Consider the following 12,557-nt stretch of genomic DNA (forward strand, 5'->3'; position numbering starts at 1 on the left):
TTTCTCTTCCACTAGATCTTGTGAAAAGATATGGATTTGTTCACTTACGAGCAATTTGTGAACATCGATTGGACTCTGCTGCTGAGGCAAGAGCTAACCCTGGACATGCCACAGACACACTCTGGCCAGCATAGAGGGAGCAGTCCTCTTATAGGAACCAACTCCACAGTTGCACTGGCCCTAGACTAAGGCAGAACTATGCTGACCCCTGAAGGTGGGAGGGAGTACTAAGCATCCTGAAAGCTGCCACTGACTGGCTCTGCTCTGGCCTGTAGGTGTCTGTGTGCTGTCTCTGCTCTAGCAAAGCCTCACAGGATTGTTTGAGGCACCCCCATGTTTGCGACCCACTAAGTGCAGTGTGGCCTCCCTGGTGGCCCTAACTGAACTGGGCTTCCCAGGATGCCCCCATCAGATGAAAGCACATTTCTGAATGGGCCTATTCTGGTCCCCTTAGCTTTACAACAGGGAACGTTAAGATTTGCCCAAGGCAGTTTTCTCAATGATTCCCCCCATCCCCACCCCCATCCCCCACGACATTCCTAATCTGCTTCAGAGAAGAGTAGAAGATAGTAAGAGAGATCTCCCCGTGGTGCTTGGAGCTGCTGGCAGTGGCTTTGAGCTCTGACCAACTGCTCAGTCCACAAGTCTGCATTTCTCAAGTCTACATCTAGATCAGCCCAGAGCTGAATTGTAGGCCTGTCACCCTGGTTCTGTAGTCCTTTGCCTGGTGTTCTTCCAGGATCCATGTTACATCCAACTTTCTCTTCTTTTTCACAGTAGACTGAACATGTGAAGAACCAGCCTTCCTCCATCTTAGGCTTAAAAGCCATCTTACAGTAAAGACAAACTAGGTTTATTCCTGTTGATGATTAATCTCTGTTTCTCAAGGATTGGGCTATACCTCACCTGTAAACTTAACTACAAATGGTTCTGTACTGCCTGTTCCAGGAAGGACAATCATGCCTTTGTTTCAAAAAGTTATCTATAACCATCTTAAAGCCTACTTTTGTTTCCAAAGTGTGTATGACTATCTTTTTACACCCACCTTGGAACCATGTCTGTGTTTCAGGAGGTGGTCTGTTTGGCCTGCCAAATCCCCTATTTGGAAACCCCTGAGCTATAAAAGCCTTGCCTTCCTCATGTTCAAGGCTAACCTCTCAAGCCCTGCCTTAGGGAGAGGCAGCCTGTGTACAAGAATAGAAAAGCTTGCTTGAATTAATCACTTGCTTTAATGAATTTGGCCGTGATGATTTGGGTCAATGGTCTTCTTCTTCTTCCCATCTTTTTGATTAACACATGGAGGGCCAGCTATGAAAAGATTGTTTTTTAAGCCAGTCTCTAACATCCAAAAATGCTGTCATTACAGAGAGCTAAGAAGTCACTAACAAGACAGGAAGCATTTAAAGATGGAAGCCTGTCCTCTTAGCCCAGTCATAGGGCACAGATGTTTTCAAATAAGTACAGAGTCTACTGAGCAGGCTGCAATGAAGGGATATGCTGCCTCCCTTCTCTAAAATATTCTTAAATGTTGACTTTCTAGCAAGAGAAAAGAATAGAACCTTCATTATATTAGTGCCTTTGTGAACATCACCAGAGAACTGAATACCAAAAGGGAGACTGTACTTTGAAGACACGCTTTCTCTGAAAGAACAAAGAAAGGGAGTACACACAGTGTGAATACACACCGTAGGAGGACACACAGTAGGGGCACTGTGAACAGAGCTGCACCGTGAGGTGCTGAATCAGCCACAGACAGGCTTTCTGAGCCTCTGCACTTACAGGGTCCATTGCTTGTCCTTTCCTTTCTATTGCCATGGGGAAGGGGGGGTGGACACAAAGGAGAAACTGTACTTTCTCATGGAGCAAACAGGTGAATCTCATCTGATGCCACTGCCACATGTGTGGAGGAAGATCTGGGGACAATCTGTGGAAGGGTGGCCCTTTTCACCCCTGCCCTCTGAGAGGTGGCCACTTCATTCACAGGAACTTGAGCATGTAGGGAACATGGCTGGATTTCAGGACTGGAATTAAAGGAGGGAATCTTGCAGCTAGAGTGGAAACTGGGGTACAACAGCGAGCATCACGTGCGCACACAGTACCTGTATACAGAGCAAGCTGTTTTGTTTGTGAATACCCTTCCAGAAGTGTCCGGTTCTCTACAAGGAAGAGGGAAAAGCTAATGTTTCTAGAGGATAAATTCCTTGCCTTCCTTAGATGAGTGGCTGGCCTACTGGAAATGAACTGTCTGGAAGTAGGCTGTGCATAAGAGAAGGATGGGGGTGTCCTGAGGAAGGGAAAGACTTGAAAGCTCATGGGAAATTGGGATCCACACCTTGGGTCTCTCAGAGGCCTAGAAATGTATCAGATCCTCTGAGGGGAGTGGCAAGGGGATATGTCTAAAGAAATCACATCTGAGTGCGGAGACATGAAGACAGCATAGGAGTCAGAAGAAGCAGGGCTCAGACCCTCACTGGCTATGTGACATGGGAATTACCTCTTTTGATCACTTCTCTATCTGTAAAATGAGGGTCATTTATTCATTCCCACAAGATTTGCTGTCCTGTATGTATGCTCTAGGGCTTGAGAGACAAACAGACAAAAAAACCACAAACAAAACCAAAAAACAAAACAAGATGCTCCCTTTTTAGAGCTTGTATCTAGCAGGGCAGAAAGACAGAACCATAGTATCCTATTGCTATGAAAACTGCTGAGCCGCAAATGCCTATCAGTATGTAAATGGAATGGCTTAGTGCGCTAAAGATTCAGATGCTGAGGGAACCAAAGCAGAGCAGAAAAGGGGGAGCTGTGGGGACAGAGGCACAGGGTGGTCAGAACAGTCCCAGTGAGAAGTTAGCCTGAGCAGATGTGAAGAAGAATATTGGTTTTCTCAAAAAGAATATTCTAGACTAAAAATTGTCTTGTGCAGATCTATTTATGTAGAGCATTGCTAAGTCCCCAGCACCTTGAGAGCATGCCATAAATGTCATCTATTATTATTTTACATCCAGGTGTGGCCCAGCACGTCACAGTCCCTGGAGTTGGAGTTGCATATGGTTTTGAGACACACACACAAGCAAAGCACCCATACACATACAAATAAAATTAAAATGAAAACTTAAGAAAGCATAAGAAGAGCTTACTCAGAGCCACATTGCCTTGATCAGATCTTCATTCACAGTTCAGAACTGAGCTGACTTATTAAAGACAGGAAGTACCTGTCTCTTAGAACCGTAAAGACCAGGGCTGGCCATGAGCAAGCACTGAGGGAGAAATGCAGGTAGGATCAAATCCAGAATCCTTGACAGGGACGGAGGAAAAATGAATCTCTGTCGATGTGTCCTGGGAAGGCACAGGCACACATGGAGCTCCCTGGAACTCACAAAGCTTCTCCTCATACCTACTGTGGCTCATTTCAGAGAACAGAATAAACCACACCTTGACATTGTTGGAGGCAGGATATGGCTTGTTACCTTAAAAGGCACTTTCTCCCAGAACCCGTTCCATAAGGCTCTGAAACAGAATTTGTAAATGAGGTACATGGGTTGTATCAAATCTCACAGAAGTACTTTGTCCAGCCTGCACAGTAAGGTTCCCTTTAAAATCACTTGCTTAGGAAATACTTGTTGTATATCCATGTGTGTCAGCCGCTGCTCCAGGAGCCACTTAGCATACAGCTCTGGGCAAGCAGAGGATTAACCTCACCTCATATATTTTTATTGTACAGGGCAGGCCAATCAGTAAGTCTTTAAAGTCTGTGATTTAATCTAGTTTAATTTTTTTTTAAACATGCCCTCCCTGTGTAGCCCAGAATGGCTTTAAACTCAAGATCCTCCTGCTCCAGATGCCAAAGTGGTGGGATTCCACCCAAAGTCTATTGTTTTCTAAGATGGTAAATAATATATAAAGAAAGAAACATCCCAGATCAGGAGAGAGTATCCCATAGGACAGAAGAGGTACGGTTTAAAGGGGTGGACCTGGAAAGGGTTTGCGATGGAGAAGGTAGAATTTGGCAAAGCTCTAAAGAGAAGGAGCTGCACTGTAGGAGCCTAGGACAGAAGGCACAGCAACACGTAGGACGCCTGGGAGCTAGCAAGGATGGCTGCTGCTCAGCTTTGTCCTACGAGACGGTATGTTAATAATTGAGAGTCCCCATTTTAAGTCTAGGTTTTCAGATTTTCTTGAAACCAGCATTTAGTTAAACTCTGGCAGTGTTATCCCCAAATGACTTTAGAAAATGATGAACTGGGCTAAGTAGATCACAGCTCTTCTCCCATAACAGGACATACATCTCCAATCACAGAAGAGTCCTCTCTGCATCCCTGGTTTCTCTCCTTAGAGTCGCCCCCAGTTACTTCCTTCATTCAACTGTCAATCAAGCTCTTGGAGCCCTTCAGGCCTTTCTGCCCGTGTAGGAGAGGCTAGGATCTGTTCCTCAGTAGACAACCACACCTCAATAGTTTCAATTAGCAGACTTACTTCTACTCACATGAAATCCAGGAGCAGGTAGGTTTTCAGGCCTCGTTCTACCTTGCAGAGACTCCAGGGTACAGGTTACTTCTAGCCCAAGGCTCTCCACTTACACACACTAGAAGGGGAAGTCAGAGCTTGGGGAAAGCACTTTGACTCCTACATGCTTGCCCTTTGCCACAATAGGTTACATCACCTCTACTGGCCTTTTATTGGCCGGAATTAGTCTCTGGGCCTTACCTGCTTGCATTCAGAAGGACGAAGACTGAGGAAGAAATAAGTTACTTTAGTCTCTTACCTGCCTTTCTGTGGTTAAGTCTCAGAAGAGCCACCTGGGTATGTTTATATGCTGTGATATCACGGAGACACCACCCACCTACACCCACCCCCGCCCTGAGAGCTGAACTGCTCAGCATCCTTGGTAATTGTATCCAGGGGATCAGACAGCCCTGGTTTTGCTGTGTCTCTACCATTGCTAATAAGTAAGTACTCTTTGACCAAGTTTCTCAGCCTGTCTCAACCTGCTTCTCCGTTTAATTTGAAGATAAGCCTACCATAACACAGGGTTAATATGAAGATTACAGAGTATTATGCATACAAAGGGCTTTGAAGGTTACTTAGAAAGCTCTTGATATGTGCCCATTGTCTTCAACAAATAGCCCTGTTATTATGAGATACTTTTAAACTTTATATTGTGAAATAATTCAGATTGTCTAAAAATAGTGCAAAGATTCTCATATGGACTTCTCTTTCTTTCTTTCTCTCTTTTTTTCTTCCTTCCTTCTCCTCCCTTCTTCCTCCTCCCCTCCTCCCCCTCCTCTGTCTTCCCCCTCCTCCTTCTCTTTCTTCTTCTTCTTCTTCTTCTTCTTCTTCTTCTTCTTCTTCTTCTTCTTCTTCTTCTTCTTCTTCTTCTTCTTCTTCTCCATCTCCGTCTCTGTCTCTCCATCCCCCTCCTCCCCTCCCCCTCCTCCTCCTTCATCTTCTTTTTGTGTTTTGAAACAGGACTTCTCTATGTAGCCCTGATGTTAATCCCACCAAACAAGAGTAAAAGATCTTTATCCAAATTCTTTAGTCTAATTGAACAAGCTTTATTTTCAGTCTGACAGGGCTTTCTTCCTAAAGTAGGGTTTGAAACAACAGCAGTGAACACAGGAGACATTGGAGTTTATATATAGCTTAAAAACTGCAAGACTAATAGATTTCCAAGGGTTGAGGGGTTTTCTTTTTATTATGTAGGAATTTGGATGAATATTTCAAACTTATTTGGCAGAACATCTTATCAGGGTATAGGGTATAGAACATGTCAAATTTAAAAAAATGGGTTGATACATGGTTAAATTTAAGTTTTACAGAAAGCAGAAATGAACATATTTTGACCTTATAATCATATGGCTTCTAATCTTAAGATGGAGTCAGGTTGGTCCATCACTGATTGTCCAAGAACTCACCGTGTAGGTGAGACTAGACTGTCCTCAAACTCAGGGTCGTCTTGCCTCTGCCTCTTGAGTGCTGGGATTAAACCCAGCTCCCATATAGTATTTTTAAATTCCCCAAATGTTAATATTTTACCACATTTACTGTAAATTTTTTTCTCTCTCTCTTTTCTCTTTTTTTCTGTGAACTCTCTGAGCATAAATGACAGACTCGCTGGCTTTTACCTCTACATACTACAGTATATACTTTCTAAATACACATTCTTTTATACAGCCATAGTATAACTCAACACGCCGACACTGAAACCTTGTTGTTATCTAATCTGCGAAGCTTGTTTGTAGGGCATGTGGGCTGGGCCACCAGCCTGCTAAAGAACTGGTGAGGTGGAGGGTGCTCAAGCCCAGGCAATCTCTGAGATCTGAGGCAGCAGGAGTGAAGCCACTACCTCCTTGTCTCTGTACCTGTTCTGAAACATGGAACCAAGACCTCCCGCTGAGAGGACCATAGGCAGTCAGTCATGTCCTGCAGCACCTGGAGTCCTTCCCTGTGCAAATAAGGCATCACCAACATCTTAACTTGAACCAATAGAAAACATTAACACCCACCCCACCTACACATGGTTCACATTGTCCCTATCTGCTTGGAATAAAGCAGATAAGTTAATGCACCAAGGATTAGCTGAGACTGGCTGTTTTTACAGAGCCATAACACTTGGGGAAGGGCACTCTCCAAAGCACACATCCTCAGATCTTTGACCCCCTCTCACTGCCTAAAGGGGCTCAGAACAGAGTACTGCTTTGGACAGCACCACTGTAGCTGTCACAGGATCCAGGAGACCCCCCACCCCCACCCCCATCTACCTGCCCTGTACAAGCCACCCAAACCCACTATTCCTCTTTGTAGAGCTGTGATACTCTCTGCATTCCCAGCCAGACCAGAGCTCTGTGAACTTACCCATCCCAGGCTGTGCTTCCCCACCCTCAGTCTGGCATACAGAGATGTCTGATACCCCAGAGGGAAACTGCAGGACCAAGGACTCACACTTAGGATTGGCAGTGTGCTGGCAGCATTCAAACAGCAGAGAAACGGAATCTAAGACCTACACTTTTTCAAATTTGGCCAGGATTACTTCACCAATACTCCTTATTGTTGTTTAGACTCTGGAGACACATTTAGTTGTAATGTTTCTTTAATTCCCTTTAATTTGATGCAAATTTTCTTCTTTTGTCTTTTAAAACTGCATTTCTCTCTCTCTCTCTCTCTCTCTCTCTCTCTCTCTCTCTCTCTCTCTTTCTCTGTGTGTGTGTGTGTGTGTGTGTGTGTGTGTAAAGGGGCATGTGTATGCCATGGCTCCAGTATGGAGATCAGAGGCCATCTTGTAGGAACTGGTTAACTGGTTCTCTCCTTTCACTGAGTGAGTTCCAGGACCAGAACTCATCAGACTGGACAAGTTAAATCAACCTCACAAAAGTCTTTAATTGTTCTTACTAGAGTAGATGCTTGATGCTTTGTAAAGTGTTCTGAGGGGCTTTTTCAGTCCCACACCCTCCTTACACCTTCCCCCTCCTATCTGGGGTCAAGGATAGGCCAAGTTCTATTCTCCAACCACAGGAACATTCTTGAGTAAAGAATTCTCAGAAAAAAAACACAGAATGTACTGACTGATAGTCACCTGACCAGGATTACTTCCAGGTGGAAAGTCCCAGATAGAGTTCAAATGCATGTTATGATGTACCCATGCTTGCTAGCCAGTAGATTTAAAGGTCAATATGCTTAGCCAATAAGTTTGAACTGTAATCTCACTGATGTAACCTGTGCCCCTAAAAAGTATAAAAACTGCTTGTACTAGCCATTCAGGGGTCGCCTTCTAGTCACTCGCCTTGAGGGACTAATTGAAGGTCAACTCCTATGCTGAGGGAAAAGACCAAGCTCAGCAACAGGCACGCCTACCCTTAAGTGTTTGTCTCTCTGTCTTTTGCTTTCACTTTTGGCTTGTCAGCTTGGTGTCTGCTGGAAATTCTCTGGTCTGGTGCAGTCAATTGTAGCGGGCCAACCATGCCTTAACTCTGTGACCTTGGGCAGTCTGGAGGACACTTCAGCTCCAACCCCACTTCCCAAGGGAGTTAGGAGAACTCAGCTCCTTTTGGAAAGGGCAAGACACAGTATCAGCAACGAATTGTCTGTGTATTGTTTGACTTTCTCTGTGTTCTTGAACTTGGACTGACATTATTTTTGGACATGGGACAGACTGAATCTACCCTGTAAAACATCCTAGTTAACCACTGGAGGGAAGTTAGGGAAAGAGGAGAAAACTTGTCAGTGGCAATAAAGAAAGGCAAGGTAGTCACTCTCTGCTCATCCAAATGGCCGACCTTCAGGGTAGGGTGGCCACCTGTAGGGACCTTCGACTTGCAGGTGATCAAATCAATAGAGGAAGGAGTCTTTAGGCCAGGATCCCTTGAGCACCCAGACCAAATGCCCTGGAAGTATCTAGTGGAGGACCCTTCTTCTTGGATAAAAGACTTTTTGTCTCCGAGATTCTTGCAAGTCCTGGCCATGAAGGAGAACCCCGCAGAGACCAACACGTACAGAACATCCTCCAGGACCCTTCCACAATGGATCTGCTACTGATGGATCCTCCACCCCCTTCTCTGTCTTCCTGTTATGGTAGACTTTCTCAGCAACCTGCACTAAATCCCTCAATGATGTATCCTATAGTCCTTCTAGCCTCTGAAGCTTCTTACTGATATCTCTACTAGCCTGGTCTATAAAAGTCATAGTCACAGTAGCTTTGTGCTCCTTGCTGCTGGGGTCATAGGGTGTATACTGACAGAATGCCTCCACGATTCACTCTAGAAAGGCAGTAGGCGACTCATCTGATCCCCATCTGACCTCACGTACCTTGGTCAAATTTGTGGACTGCTGGGTGGCTGCCTTGAGACCTGCAAATGGAGCCTGGCAGTAGACCTTCATATACTCCTTACCTTCTGCCATATTAAAGTCTCAGTCAAGTCTAGTCAGGGGGAACCCGCTGTTGATGACAGCCTGGTCATTCGATGGTGCCCTCTGTGTCTGAGGGGACATTCTTTCTTGCTTCCTGCATTATCCTCTCTTGCTTTTTGGTTGTGAAGAGCACTCTCATGAGTTGTTGGATATGATCCCAGTTGGGCTGATGAGTAAATAAAACATTCTCAAAGAGATTAATCAGCCCCTTGGGGTTATCTGAAAGGGGGGTGTTGGGTCTTCCAGTTGTACAAGTCAGCTGAAGAGAAGAGCAAGTATTGCATGGCCTGATTGTCATCCTCATCTATGAGCCAGTAGCCTCCGAGGGAGAGAGACACTGCTGTATCGGGTGAAGCAGCCCCTTTGCTCTGGGCAGGAGAATGCCCTAACAGATGGGAGCTGGGATCAGGAAATCCCAGGCTTTGGGAAAAGCGCCCCCAAATAGCAAAGGTGTTGGCCCTGGGGGAAGACAACAACTAGGATGGATGGGGTTTGGAGTCCCTCCCCAAAGCCAGGGTAACTCTGACAGTGGAGAGAAAACCCATCCAATTCTTAATGGACACAGGAGCTTAACCCTTGATCCTCTTCCAAGAAAAAATCTTGGGTCCAAGGAGCCACTGGCACCAAAATGCATTCATGGACTACCTGAAGATCAGTGGATCTAGGGATGGGCCAGGTATCCCATTCATTTATGGTCATCCCAGACTGCCCCTATCCTCTGTTGGGGCAAGACTTACTCTCCAAGATGGTGTCCCAGATACACTTCCTGCCCAACAGGCCACAACTAACTGGCCCAACAGGAGAGCCTATACACATTCTGAAAACCAGACTAGATGATGAGTATAATTATTTTAAACCACCTTTACTCAGAACCAGGACTTGATTTGGGGGTTGGAAACGTTCCCTGAGTGGAACTGGTAGGGATGGGCAAAGCAAAATGTCATCCTTCCCCCCTCTCCACCCCTCCCACCCCCTGCCATGATGGTAGAACTCGAGGCACAGGCTTACCCCGCCCCATGTCTCTCAGACAATACCCTATGTCTCTGGAGGCACGAGAAGGAATTAAGCCACACATCTCCAGGCTCCTCCAGCTTGGGGTGTTGTGTGCCATTCAGCCTTGAACCCGGTTGTTAAGAAGCCAGACACTAACGATTACCACCCAGTCCAGGACTTACCAGAGGTAAACCACAGAGAAGCTGACATCCACCCTACTGTGACTAACCCCTACATTCTGTTGAGTTCTTTGCCACCTTCCAGTATTTGGTACATGGCCTTAGACTTGAAAGATGCTTTCTTCTGCCTGCCCTTGGCACCCCAAAGTCAAGAATTCTTCACCTTTGAATGGAAAAACTTAGAAGATGGGACTATGGGTCAGCTGACATGGACTAGATTAATTACACCAAGGATTCAAAAACTCGACCACCACCTTTGATGAGGCACTTCACCAGGACCTGAGGCCCTACAGGGAGGCAACTCACAGGGAACTCTTTTGCAATATATTCCACATCCATCCCCCTTCAGGCCCCAGGCAGATGGAGGGCATGGCCAAGTTTTGCCACCTGTGAATTCTGGGGTTTGCAGAATTAGCAGTCCTTCTCTACCTGACCTTTTAAGTGGAGAAAAGAGGAACAGAAGAAAGAAAAAAATAAAGAAAGAAAAAATAAAGAAAGGGAGAGAGAGAAACTAAAAAGCCTTACTGGTGGATCTTATAGAGGTATCATCTTAATTTAGGTTCTCTCCTCTCAGATAATTCTAGTTTGTTTGTCAAGTTGGCAGAAAACTAGCCAACATAGGTACTATCTTGTCCGCTGTTTTTATATTTTAGTAACTAACTTAGTTTTAAAATATCCAGGGATTGACAACAAATAATGTATGTAATATGTTTTCCCTGGTAATCATTACTCAAAAGTCATTAAAGTAATATTCTTGTTTATCTTGATGTGTAAGTTAAGACTCTGGTTAGTGATATATATATAACACACAAACACACACACACACACACACACACACACATACATATCCCAAATAAGTAAAATAGAACTCTATGTAGGTAGAGATAATGCTACAAAAATGAACTACCCAGAACATGGAGGTACTCTGTATTTTATAATGTTCACTTTGGGTAAATGCTTTTTCACTGTTAATAAATGTATATCCTTCATTTTAAAAAAAAAGCCAGTTTCAGCAAGCAACGTGATGGTTCCAATTTTAAGAAAAGTGGAGCAACCCAGCAAGTGTACCCTATACCTTCCAGAAAGGTTTGTGAAAGAAACAAGAAAGACAGGTTAGCAATCAGATAACGAAGGCGCTGTGCACATCACAGGCTTCTGCAGTCGGGTCACTAAGGTGTGTCTCAAGGTGGTGGGGAATGAGAACTTGAAGGTGCTGCCGGGTGATGGCCTCTCGCCGACTAGGGAGGAAATAAATGAAGGTAAGGGAAAAGCACAAAGACAAAGCTAACCTGGAGAAGAGCTGAGGCGGCATCGTGTCATCTGTGGAGAGGAGAGTGAGAATGACGGACAGGGCTTGGAATGGTCCTAAATCAAAGATGGTTCTGAGACATGGGAGGGCTACTGGTCAACAGACCAAATATCCTGACTGACAGTCTCAGAGTGGGCAATGTGTTAGTCCAGAATGACAGCCTCAGAAATCTCTCAGGTGTCTGCTTGTTGGGCAGCTTGTTAGAACCTCTGGCTAAGTGTCTAAGGCATGTGCACACACACACACAGACATGCACACACACATGCACTCACTCACACATGCATGCACACATTGCGCAATACACGTGTGTCCATTCATACTCATCAATTGTGAGTTGTATTGCTCTCAGTTTCCTGATCTGTCACCACAGCCTAGGTCACTCCTCCACATACCAACTTTCTGGTGATTCCATTACTGAATTTTTCACACGAAGTCGGCTTTCTACCCGTGCTGCTGCAGCTGCTGGTCTTTGTTAGACGTATTTGTGTCAACTCTAAAGTCTTTACTCCCACATCATGGCCTTGTCTACCACAGTGTGCTCAGTTAGCAATGAAACACCAGTTCTCTCTTCCTGTGCCTCTGTGGAGAGACTGCAAAAGTCATTTCCTGGAGAGCTGATGCCTGTGAGCCCTGGCAAGAAAGCACATGGTTTGCTCAGGAATCTAGAATTTTCATTATTTTTGCTATTGGAGATTGGTGCTATCTAATACACACCTATCATATTACGTTTTGCCCTGGGTTATTAGTGTTGTGCTGCTCTTTGTTAAATGTACTCTGTTAAAAACCAAAAACAAAAGACACCCATCTCCAATTCATTTCCAACTAATGATGCTTCAAAGAGTGAATTCTATAAGGAAAAAAAAAGTAATCATAAACTTACACAGTTAAGAGAGAGTCAGGGGCTAGAGAGGTGGTACAGTGGTTAAGAGCACTGACTGTTTTTCCAGAGGTCCTGGGTTCAATTACAGGTGTCCCACAACCACCTGTAATAGGATCTGATGCCATCTTCTAGTGTCTGAAGGCAGCTACAGTGTACTCGTATACATAATAAATAAATATTTTTAAAAAGAAAGATAAAGAAAGTAGGGCTTGGAGTCAGGCCACACCCATTTGCAGAGCCCTGCTGCACTCTGTGGGTATGCATTATGAGTTCATGAATGGCAGAGTGGGCA

Source organism: Mus caroli, unplaced genomic scaffold, assembly GCF_978045245.1.
Source record: "Mus caroli unplaced genomic scaffold, Mus_caroli_1 scaffold_13, whole genome shotgun sequence".
In the NCBI taxonomy this organism is placed as follows: Eukaryota; Metazoa; Chordata; class Mammalia; order Rodentia; family Muridae; genus Mus; species Mus caroli.